Source organism: Pholcus phalangioides, unplaced genomic scaffold, assembly GCF_987345545.1.
Source record: "Pholcus phalangioides strain wild (caught in Gottingen) unplaced genomic scaffold, Ppha-v1.0 ptg000008l_1, whole genome shotgun sequence".
Lineage (NCBI taxonomy): Eukaryota > Metazoa > Arthropoda > Arachnida > Araneae > Pholcidae > Pholcus > Pholcus phalangioides.
In genome coordinates, this window is record NW_028301601.1 from 57,472,937 (window position 1) to 57,484,883 (window position 11,947).

Consider the following 11,947-nt stretch of genomic DNA (forward strand, 5'->3'; position numbering starts at 1 on the left):
TCAATAAATTTAAATCAAATGCTCAATTAAAAACTATACAAAAATTCAGAATCATCCATATTTTATGTATCTTAATAAGTATTATTTTTAAGAAATAATTAAATTCATTCTTTGTATATAAAAAAATCCTTTTATAAGGCCGGCATTACACTATAAAAGTTTGGTAAAAGTCCTTTTATAAAACTTTAAAAATGCAGCCAATAAGGTCACCGGTGGCATTTTCTAGAATTTAACCAATAACCTCATTGGTTAGATTTTATAAAAGGGATTTTATCAAACTTTTACAGTGTAATAACTCAACAAAATCCATACAAGATTGTACATTCTATTTAAAAGATAAATTCCGTCATTCTCCGATATTTATCAATTTATAAAAATCATTTTTGATACAATTTATCAGAAACCATCATGACAACCCTCCATTATTTTTCCAACGAGAAAAGTTATTTCCAAAATTTCATAAAAACCAACGGAACAAAATAAATACGTCAAAAAAATAAAATAAATAACAACCAACACTTCCAAAAAAAACGAATTAATCCTCAAAAAAAGAAACCAATCAAAAATGCAAATAAATAAATCACTCCATAGAAAAACGTATGTACGCTTCAGGGCCACATCGAAAGGAACTCGTTAGGGTCAGCCTCTAAAGAAAGAAAAATAGAGGCCTGGAAAGAGCCTAACGAAAAAAGAAACTGCCCTATATGTACTATTCATAAAAAAAAAAAAAAAAAACCGCCTCGGCGAAAAAGAAACGCGAAAGAATTGATCCAGCGCGTGCCAGACGTTTTTCTTCCCTTATTATTATTATTTTTCTTCTACCTTTTCTTTTAATAAACGTTTACGAGAACATGTCGCCCCCATGTTAGGCCTAACCTGTCGGACTAGCTCGCGACTCGGCGGGATACTGCAGAGTAATTCCAGGATGCCAGTTGGACCACGCCCGGCAAAAACGGTAGGGGGAAACCCTCTGGTCTTTTTATATATATTATACATATATATATATATATATATAAAAAATTTTTTTTTAGACTCATATATTTTATAACATTATGGAAGAAAATCCTGAACAATTTTCTTTCGTTTTTTTGAGTATCTTTTCATCTTTTATTCTCGATGATCGTTCGACTGACAGGGCCGTGCTTTCGCTGTTGAATGGACTTCTGTTTTCGTTTGTGGCTTGTCGTTACTTCTTACTTCTCTTCTTTCTTTTCTTTCTATCTTCTATTTTTTTTTTTTTTTTTTGTGTGTGTCTGATTCGGTTGCGTGGAATGATGACTGGAGAAGAAAGAAAGAAAGAAGGAGAAGAAAAGAATTTTTTTCTTTCTTGGAAGTGAACAGAAAGAAGAGAAAGAAAAGCGGAGGAGATGAAAAGTCGAAAAAACAGCGCGCGTATGGTCTATTTTATATACTGAATTCTACATTTCTTTTTCGTTTTTCTATACTTTTTTTCGGCTGTATATGGTCGAAGAAATATTTTTGTGTGTTATGGTGTATATTTGGTTTTTCTTTTCTTCTTTTTTTTTTTTCAGGATTCTTTGCAGAATATTAGTATGTTTTTTTTTTAAATGAATATTACTTAAAATTTTGCTGTGATTTATTTGTCTTCTAGAATGTCTTGGAAAGTTCCGTAATTTCTTGCGGAAGATATGATGTGAAGTAATATACATTCTGAGTGATTTTGAAATCATTGAGTAAGAATCTCCTTTTACAAGATTCATCGGAAGACTGGTTATTTGTGGAGATGAAGATTACAAGGAAGAAAATTCATCACGGCCCCCCACGGAGACTCGAACCCCGGTCTCTCGCTTGCCGGACGAGTGCTCTACCGTCTAAGCTATGGAAGCAGATAGAATACTTCAACCTTGGAGCGTATATATATGTTGAAAGGCACCGTACATGGACGGCGTCAACAATCAACTAATAGCTCGTTCACGAGCTATTAGTTATTATTATTTCACGAGCTATTAGTTGATTAGCCGTCCATGTACGGTGCCTTTCAACATATATATACGCTCCAAGGTTGAAACATTCTATCTGCTTCCATAGCTTAGATGGTAGAGCGCTCGTCCGGCAAGCGAGAGACCGGGGTTCGAGTCCCCGTGGGGGCCGTGATGAATTTTCTTCCTTGTAATCTTCATCTCCACAAATAACCAGTCTTTCGATGAATCTTGTATTGACAAGTGGAGAGGACGTTTCTATATGAATCTGCTTTTACTTGAAGAATTGCTTAAAATTTCTCGTTACTTGAAGTATCGCATAAAACTCCTTGTTAGTTACTCATAACTGAATTTAAACAATTTATTATGAAGTGTCGTTGCTCAAAAACATCTGATTTAAGAATCGTTACAAGCATTGTTATCAACATCATTGCTAAAAGCACCGTATGTAATTGGCTTATTTTGTTTAAAATTGCGACTTGATATATAATTTGATAATTTATTGCTAGAAGCATTGTAACCAACATTATTTCTTGAAGCATTGTAACCAACATTATTTCTTGAAGCATTGTAACCAACATTATTTCTTGAAGCATTGTAACCAACATTATTTCTTGAAGCATTGTAACCAACATTATTTCTTGAAGCATTGTAACCAACATTATTTCTTGAAGCATTGTAACCAACATTATTTCTTGAAGCATTGTTCATTATTTCTAGAAGCATTGTTGCTGGAAGTGGTTTTCTCCCCTATAAATTGGAATTGATGCATCATTTGAAAATTTATTACTTTAAGTATAATTCAAATTTTTTTTGCTTGATGCATGGATTAAAATTTATTAGGACAAGCGTTATTTGAAAATTTGTTGCTTGATGCATTGTTTAAAAAATTATTGTGCGATACATTGATTTCAAAAAATGTTCTGCGGTTCCTATACTGTTTAAGAAATTGCTGTGTGATAATGTGGCAAAAAATTTATCGCATTCAAAATTGTTCGAAAATTTATCAATTGAATGATTAAAACGTTATTGCTAGAGTGATTGATGGAAGTTATTCTCTTGCTTCAAATATTGCGTAACATTTTTTTGCTCGAGACATTGTCTAGGCACTGTTAAATTGAAAAACTTGTGACGAGCCTCATAGGCTCTAATAATACTTTCTCGTGAAATACTGTTTTTTAACCTGTGATCTTTACCATTAAAGTATAATAGTGTATAAATGAAGTATATATAAGTAAATATATAATTATTGCTTAAAGCAATATTATTTCGATTCAAAAACGTTTGTTGAAAAAAACTTTAACATTTGTATTTAAAAACACAAAAGAATACAAAACTCAAAGCCAAGAGCACAACATTGTCACGCATGTTGTGTGACCAATGTTTTGTATAATCCTGTGTTCACTGTAGTGAAAAGAGTAATTTCAAACAATTTTTTATTTTTTTATTTTTCACTAACAATGGGAGGTTTTCTTTTTCCTGATAACCCGAGTACACCTGCATATTGATACAGTCCATTACGGGCATTTATACAGTCCATTAAGAATGGAATATAAATGCCCAACTGAAGGGTGGGTTACATTCCAGGTTCAAAATACTTCATAGTCTAGCTCCTCCAAGACGAATTTTTAAGACTTCCACGTGTCTCCACATCATTACCCTCTCAATAAAAGTCAGCGTATACATACATCAGAGAGATACAATAAGATCCCATCCTTGTATTTCCTCCAAAATTATGATACAATTACCCAATTAGATCCCACCATTTTCCTCGTGGTTTCTGTTCACCGACTTGACATGATCCGAACCCGTCTTGTTAGCTCAATAAAAAATCGTCGTAATGATCCCTAAAAGATTTTTTCCATAGTCCATATTTTCATCAAATCCAAATCACCATAACCAACCGAAATCTAGTGATACCGCACCCACCTTCAGAAATTCTTCAGTGAAGGGAGAAAAAGAAGATAAAAAAAACCCTTCAAACCCACTCGGAGATGATTTTCACACCTTTTACCAGCAGTAACCTGTCATTATACATAGAGTACCATTACGAATGTCCCTGACCACTCAGTCTTCCCGATAAAAAACAAGGGACACCGCTGGATTCCTTTGAAGTTTTTAACCCAACAGCAGAACAATGACAAGGAGTGTGGTGAACCTCATCAACTCCCCACACATAAAACACAAGAGTTGGAGAGGAAAAGAAAAAAAAAAAAAAATGGGAATCATGTATAAGTAGGATTGATGAAAATGTATTGCTGTATATAGCCGCATTATTATCATTCCTTGGTACCACTAGGTATGATTTGCTTTACCACTGCTGTGTGATCCGGTTGCGCGATTTTCTTTAGTATTCTTCTGGAAGCGCTCCTACTGGAGTTACTGGTTGCCGATCCCAATGACCGATTTCCTTATTGAATATTCAGTACGATGTTATCTCGCCAGCGAAACTGTACATCGTGGTAAAGGGAACGAAAGAAGAATGTTATACAACAGCACCGTAAATTACAATCAAAATGTGGTAAACTAGTTCGCCTTCTGAGCAGTTGTTGTTGTTCGTAGCCAAGCCCATGCATGCATGGCCTTTCTCTCTCTATTTTTCTTTCAGTTCAGACAAAACTTGTCTTCGATTTTCTTCTCGCTCTCCTCTTCCATCTTAAGAGACACCCAAGAAACATATGTACCAAAAGGGGGAAAGAAAGAAGTAAGCAAAAAAAGAGCTCTACCTTGTCAACCTGACGGGCAGTCCACAGTCAAAGATACGTATAGATGATATGATAAAGCCTATAATGGAGGATAAATTGTTATTAATTGATCCTCCCTTATATTCGTTCTTCTTCTTACCATATTTGATTGGTCACCGCCCAGATCCTTCGAGCAAGTTTCTGAGCCCCCATCTAACTTGTCTTTTGTGTCTGTTGTTTCTCCTCTCTCTTTCATTTTTCATAATCGTTATTCTCAATTGTCTCTGAGTGACCGAATTTCAATTTCTTATTTCCTTCATTTGAGTATAATAAATAGATGTTTTGTGATGCACTTATTCCAGTTCAACAAAGTAGAAACCGCATTGCGGTTCTCTTCCATCGTGTATTGCCTCTAATTATCTCCGTGCTCTTTCTTATCGTCTTTTGTTTCGCATCTCTTGAAGAAAAATTATTCTGTTTCGTGTTATCTTCTATCTCTTTCTTATCATCTATCTCAGTTCAGCGATGTCTTTGTTATTATTTCTAATACGAATAAATACACAACAGGAAAATTGTCTTGAAAAATATAATAAAAAAACGAGCCTGTGCTGAATGTGGTTGTCACTTATTTGTTTATTATCTCCTCAGAGAATTATCTCTTATTTCTGTTATATATATTTGTCTTGGATTCTGCGACGCATCTCTATCTCCATTTCATTTAATGCTTATGTTTGGGGAAAACGACAGAGATAGCGTGTCTATGCCGTCTTTTTCATTGCCTTGTTTCTTATCACTTATCTGTTCCTCGATTTGTCTGCATTTTCATTTTACATGTATCTTACGCGTATTTCAATGATCGTGAATTTTTTTTTCAGTTTTTTTTTTTTCACGTATTTAGTGAAATTGTGCATTATAATAGTAAAATTCTTTGAATTTGTTGTTGTGTGATTGGTGAACCAACTTTCTGTTCGATAGGCAGGTGTGAACATGATGGGTCCTGGTCTAATCAACCCTGACTCGTGCGCAGAAAGACAACGAGATTAAAACAGTCCTAACGTTTCTTTGATCCTAATATAATTTTTAAGTCGAATCTGTACAAATATTGTCGACTTCTCTTTTTCTATGTTGGTGTTGGTCGCAATCTTCTCTTTCTTTGTTTTTCTCTTGAGTCTCTCTGTAATCCCTTTTCTAATTTAACTGATTTTCTGCTATATGTTTCACTTGTCTGGTCTGAAATTCTTTCTCGTGTATTCTATTTTCGTCTTGTGTCACTTCTCTCTCTCTCTCTCTCTCTCTGTCTCTCTGTGTGTGTGTCTCTCTCTCTCTGTCTGTCTCTCTGTCTCTCTCTCTCTCTCTCTCTCTCTCTGCATTTCTATTCATTTCTCTCTCTCAAATCTATTTCTACTTCTCTCTTAAGAATGCAACTGCTTTTTGCGGCAAATTTAAGGTAAAAACAAAGAACACCATTATAAAATTATTGAATTTTAAATCGGCGGGGGTGGCAAAATAACACAAATATGAAAGTTTCGTCCCTGTCTCTACTTATATTTATTCTGTGTCATTTTTTCGAATTCACCCTCATTTCTTTCTCTGCATCTCTTTCACGTTCCCTTTCTAGAACTCTCTTTTGTTTCTTCTGTCTACTTCTATTTCTCTCGTCTATATTTCTTCCGGCTACTTCTATTTCTTTCTTCTGTCTACTTTCATAATCTCTTGCATCACTATCTATATTTCTCTTTCGTCACTTTCATCATTCTCTTGTGTCACTTGTTTCTTTCTCTCTCTCTCTCTCTCATGCCTTTACCTCTCTCTCTCTGATTTCATTTCTACTTCTCTCTCTGTTATCTTTTTTAACTTCTCTGTCATGCCTTTTCTACTTCTCTCTCGTCTTTTCGCTACTTCTTTCTTGTGCTTTTCTCCACTTCTCTCTCGTATGTCTTTCTCTACTTTTTTATTTCTTGCATTTCTATACTTTTTTTGTACATTTCTCAACTTTTTCATATGTTTTACCATTTCTTTGCCGTGTTTTTTTCTATTTCTTCTTTTGTGCCTCTTCTACTGTTTTGCTGTGCCTTACTCTACTTTTTCTTGTCTTTTTTACATTTTTCCTTGTATTCTTCTACCTTCCTGTCTCTTGTACCTCTATCTATATTTTTCTCGTCTCTCTCTCTCTCTCTCTCTACATTCATCTCGTCTTTCTCTTGTACTTTAAAGTTTGTGTGGCATACTCGTCTTGCATCTCGTTATTTTCTCTTCCTTTTCTCTTCATACTTCTATCAAGTCCTGCATTAATTTTTCCATTTATCTGTATAAATTTTCCCTCCTCTTTTCAGCTTCATAGCCGTTTTTCTTTCCTCCTTCTTAGGCACACTTTCCACACGTATGAATTTGCGTGCGCGTGCTTCTATAGGTTATATATTAAACTTTTCGTTTTAAGTTTCATTTTTATTCACGAAACTGTCTTTACCACATGTCCTTTTGAACTTACATCTCTTTTTATTTCTTAAATTTTTGCTCACCACTCGATTTTCCTATGTTCTCTCTTCTCGTTACCTCTCGAACTCTCAACGAGAATTTTCGGCGCCTTACTCTTTATCGTCTTTTGTTGTTTATCGAATCCCACAAAGTTTAAGCCCTTGTTTCTTCTCCTCGTATTTCTCAAAGTATGTGTCGCGGCTCATAGGAGAGCCGCTAACTTTTATCAGGGGCATCGCGATGAGCTGGAAATATTGATGTCTATTTATGCTTTGAAGTGGCTATTATATAAATGCGCACTGTCTATAAAACTATTCTGGGCAGCCGTAAATGCATGATAGGGCAAGAGAGCCGTCAGTAGTAAAAGTTTGAGAACTACTGCCTTAGAGAAGTGGTTCTCAACCTTTGGGAGTCCGCGGCCCGGTAAATCTCTTAATCGCGTAAGTAAAAGACCAGGTCATATACACAACTAACGAGAAATTAATGAGAAAAATGAAACCACGAATCACTCACGGCCCGGTGTGACTAGCGTTAGGGCCCGGCACTGGGCCGCGGTTGAGGAACACCATTTCCCCAATTTCTTAAGTAACTATCAAAACCCGGATGCGTAAACGTACACTAATGTTCTCCAACAACGAACGTGTGCCAAAGGATTAACTTTGCATAAGAATCATATTACGCAAAAAAAAAAAAAAAAAAAATCGATCTCGCACCTATAAAAAATACCCATAAACACCGAGGAAATCATGCCGAACTTCTACTGACTGCATACAGGCCCCCCCAGCGACATCCGGGACCCTCCTTTCCACAGAGCTCTTCTTCTCCCGCTGACATCATCACCATCATCATCCCAACCGTAATTATTCGAAAATCACTTGATTTGATTCCAGAAGTACGGAAGAAAGACGATCGGGATGCCCAAGATCTCCCTCTCATCATTATCTCAAGCAGTCAGTAGCTGCTTCGTAGTAAAAAAAAAAGAGGAGTCATCGATGGCCCCCCCCTCTTCCATATAATATCACATCACCCCGTGCATTCGTGATCATCAAGGAAAGACCATGGCGTGGGCAGGCGAAAAGGGATGCCGGGGGGTTGGGGGGGGGGAGGGCAATAGAAGAAGAATATAAACCAGAACAGAAAATTAAAGCAGAGAAAAGAAGGTAAGAACAAGGTTGTGATAAGAAAGATGGTAGCATGACTCTGTATGTCTTTTATGTGGACACACCTTCGCAAAAGCTGTAAGCTCTGTACAAATAGGCGTACATTAATATCACGCTCCTATCTTCTTTCCTGCGCGCTCTGGGGCTTTTCTTCTTTCCTCCTCCAACGGTAGTCATCTTCTTCCTTTAATGGGATGCAGGAGGAGGCTTCAGTCTTTTTTTTTTTTTTTAAGCTTGTAGGAGCCCCAGAAGAAAAGTGGAGGCAAGATGGGGTATCTTTTTGGTTCCCGGTGGTTCCGGCTCTGAACCGGATGATGCGGACGGGTGCGGCACAGGATTTTTCACTCTTCTTCTCTGTCTTTTTCTTTTCTCCTCCGCGTATATAACTTCTTTTCTTCTGTAATCGTTCTTTTCCTCGTCTTTCTTCGCTTTAGTTTTAGGGCTCTACCCAATCTAATGTGTGTGTTATACTGTATGATACGGTGATCACGTGACGCAGGGTTTTTTTCGTCCATTGATTTGATCTGGGACTTATGACGCTTTTGTGGATCACGTGGTATTTTCCGTCCTTCGGGGGGAAAGGATTGAGGGACTTTGAACATTCATTTCTACGGCGATCGCCCTGTCCTTGTCCCCCCCTAAAGTGATGCTGATGATGATGATTATGACGTCTCTGTGTGAAAAGCCTCATTTTTTGTAAAGTTTTAAAATTTCAGCATGGCGTTAGAGCATTTAGGCTAACCCTGGGCTAGATCTAGGAACTTCCACTGTTGCTGTCTACACTACCTATTTGAACGTATGTATCGCGTGAAAATTCCTCTGAGGAATTTCGAGCGAATCGATACATTTTAGAAAGTGCTGTGTGCGCGTGTAAGCGTGGCCCCAATGTACTTATGTTGCCAGAGTTATGTTTGCTTTAGTATTATGCCAATGCCAATGCTGCCATCTGTCTTGTACTTTTTAAATGTGAGAATGGAAATTGTCCGACTTTTCATGTTATGAAATGATGGTGTTGAAGGTCTGCCTGGTCTCTGCGGAGAGGCATGGAAAGAGGTTGGAAAACCGCAGGAAACCAACTTGAGCCGACAGCCGACTGCACTAATTTCATGTGGTTGTACCACCCACAGCAAAATTGAATTATCCAAGTTTTCCACATCCTTACAAGGCCATCTTAAGAGCATCATAGAACCCCCAGCAGAGTGATTTCCCTGAGGCACAATAGCTACCTAGAAATATCTGGCTACTAATCACTTAGGGGTCATTCAAGTATTACGTCAGCATCGGAGGGGGGGGGGCTTTCGGATTTGCTGACTTTTGATGACAAGGGGAGAGAGGGGCTTGAAGGTTGCTTACGTCATCAACATCCCTTTTTGAAGGTATGGAATATTCTAAGCTGCTAACGAAATTTTGCTGGCAGAGGGGAAGGGGTGGGGGGTCAGTGTTTTGCTGACTTTTGCTGACGGGGGGGGGAAGGGGGTCAAAAATGGCTGAAAAAATCGGCTTACGTAATACTTGAATGGCCCCTTACGCTTGAAAATTTACCAAATCTGATTATCTTGTGGCCCCCGGCCATGTGCAGGTGGGCTCTCATACGTTAAGCAGGATCTCTTGGTCAGAACCTTTGGCTTGGTTGGAAGACAATAATTTTTTACGATCCCGTTTCTAGTAAATTTATAGTGAAATAAAAAGTGATAAGATTTATCTCGGGGGAAATTAGGGCCAGTCTTGTCAGTTCAGTCAATATGTGGACCATAACCATATCCAGAAAGTGATTTGTTTATCGGGGAGCGGTAGCCCAGGTCGATAAGATACTCGCCTGAAGTACCAAAGGGTGTTTAGAGGTGTCGCGAGTTCGATGCCCGGTTCGTCCTTGTCAGAAAACTTTCCTGACACGGGGGGGTACAACAGAAACAGCCACATGACCACAGAGTTAGCGCACCAACCTCTCGATGAGTATAAAAAACAAGCCTGCCGTTCGGAATCGGCAATAAATCGTAGGTCCCGGTCTAAAATTAGCCCTCGTGTGCAGAAAATGACAGTGGTGCGACAAAAATAATTTGTTTCCTGGTGAATTTGTAGAATGATTTGGGTTCCACAATCGAACTTCATCACAAAAATAAATACCGTAGCTAGTCCTTTTTTTTAGACCTGGCTTACACTATAAAAGTTTGATAAAAGTTCTTTTATAGACCTTGAAAAAAATGCAACCAATAATCGTACCGATTGCATTCGCGCAAATGCTACCGATTGTCTTATTGGCTGCATTTTTTAGGTTTTATAAAACTTTTACCAAACGTTTATAGCGTAATCCCGGCCTTATGCAATCACTGCATGTGATATACTGCAAGGTGTCTTCAACCTCGCATTGAAGAGTAGGTCTACTTAGTGCTCATCGAAGAACACAAATAGCTACCCGATGCTTAAGCCCATGTTCGTGATTTCGAGCTCCTGGGATCTTGGTCAATATTGCGTTCAGTAATCAACATTATGCAAGTGTGAGCTGTCGCAAAGATTGATTTTGCGTGAAACCGAGCATAAACGGTGCTCGGAAAGATTAAAGACATACTTTAGCTGAGATCTCCGACCTTTCTCGAGTCACGAGCACTCCTTATGGTTATCATCAAACATAGACACTCCTTACGGCAAGGGTGCTCAACCTTTAGGGGAGTGCGGGCCATTTCATTAGTTTGAAAACGTGTCTCGGGTTGCTCAAGTGATCTATGAATGTGCCGCGGATCTTTTAAGTGATCTATGAGTGTGCTGCGGGTCGCTTAAGTGATCTGAAAATGTGCCGCGGGTCGCTTAAGTGATCTGAAAATGTGCCGCGGGCCACTTGAGTGATATGCAAATATACCGCGAGTCCCTTGCCTAAGGGGTCGTTCAAGTATTACGTAAGCAAATTTTTAGCCATTTTTGACCCCCCCCCCTTGTCAGCAAAATTTCGTCATCAGCTCTGCCCCTCTGAATCCTAACTCATATTTTCATAAAGGGTGGTTGCTGACGTAAGCATTATCCAAACCCCCCTCCCCCCCTTGTCATCAAAAGTCAGCAAATCGGAAACCCCCTCCCCCCTCCATCGATGATGGCGTAATACTTGAACGGCCCCTAAGTGATCCGGAGATATACCGCGGGGGCCCACTTAAGTCACCTGTAAGTATGCCGTGGATCACTTACGTGATCTGGAAATGTGCCGCAAGCCACAAAATTAGAGTCCGACGTTGCTGGCCGCATCATATTATTCAGAGGACCACATTGGGTTTTCGGGTCATGAGTTGAGCATGTTATTCTATGACAACGTTTTCATACGTATGTTTGAGATCTGCATAATCGCGTTTTCCTTGAGTGGAAGGGTATTCAATGGGAGGTTTGATCGAGTTCTCGCAAGCACGAAATCTGGCATGAGCATTTGTGCACTCCTGGTGCTCCGGGGAGCACCACCGTGGTGTGATCGGCGAGCAATAGGTTGAAGATGGCTGTAACTATACGCTTATGGGCCTTACTTTCTTGCCCTCTTTACTCAAAGAAACTCTAGCCTTGCGTGAACCATAGGAATCAAACTTATTATTTTTTAATTGTTATTGCCCTACGAATTTAAAACACTATAAAATGGGGGGAGGGAGTCATGTTTACTTATAATGCCAAAAAAAAAAAAAAAAAAAAATTCCTCAACTGGGGAAACCAAAGCTCC

General features: G+C 38.5%; 1 non-coding gene across 1 annotated transcript; it reads left to right on the top strand.

Moving 5' to 3' along the window:
• Positions 1-2,039: 2,039 nt before the first annotated feature.
• On the top strand, positions 2,040-2,111 carry TRNAA-GGC (transfer RNA alanine (anticodon GGC)). The gene has a single exon. It is a non-coding gene; the product is annotated as a tRNA-Ala (tRNA).
• The last annotated feature ends 9,836 nt before the right edge of the window (positions 2,112-11,947 follow it).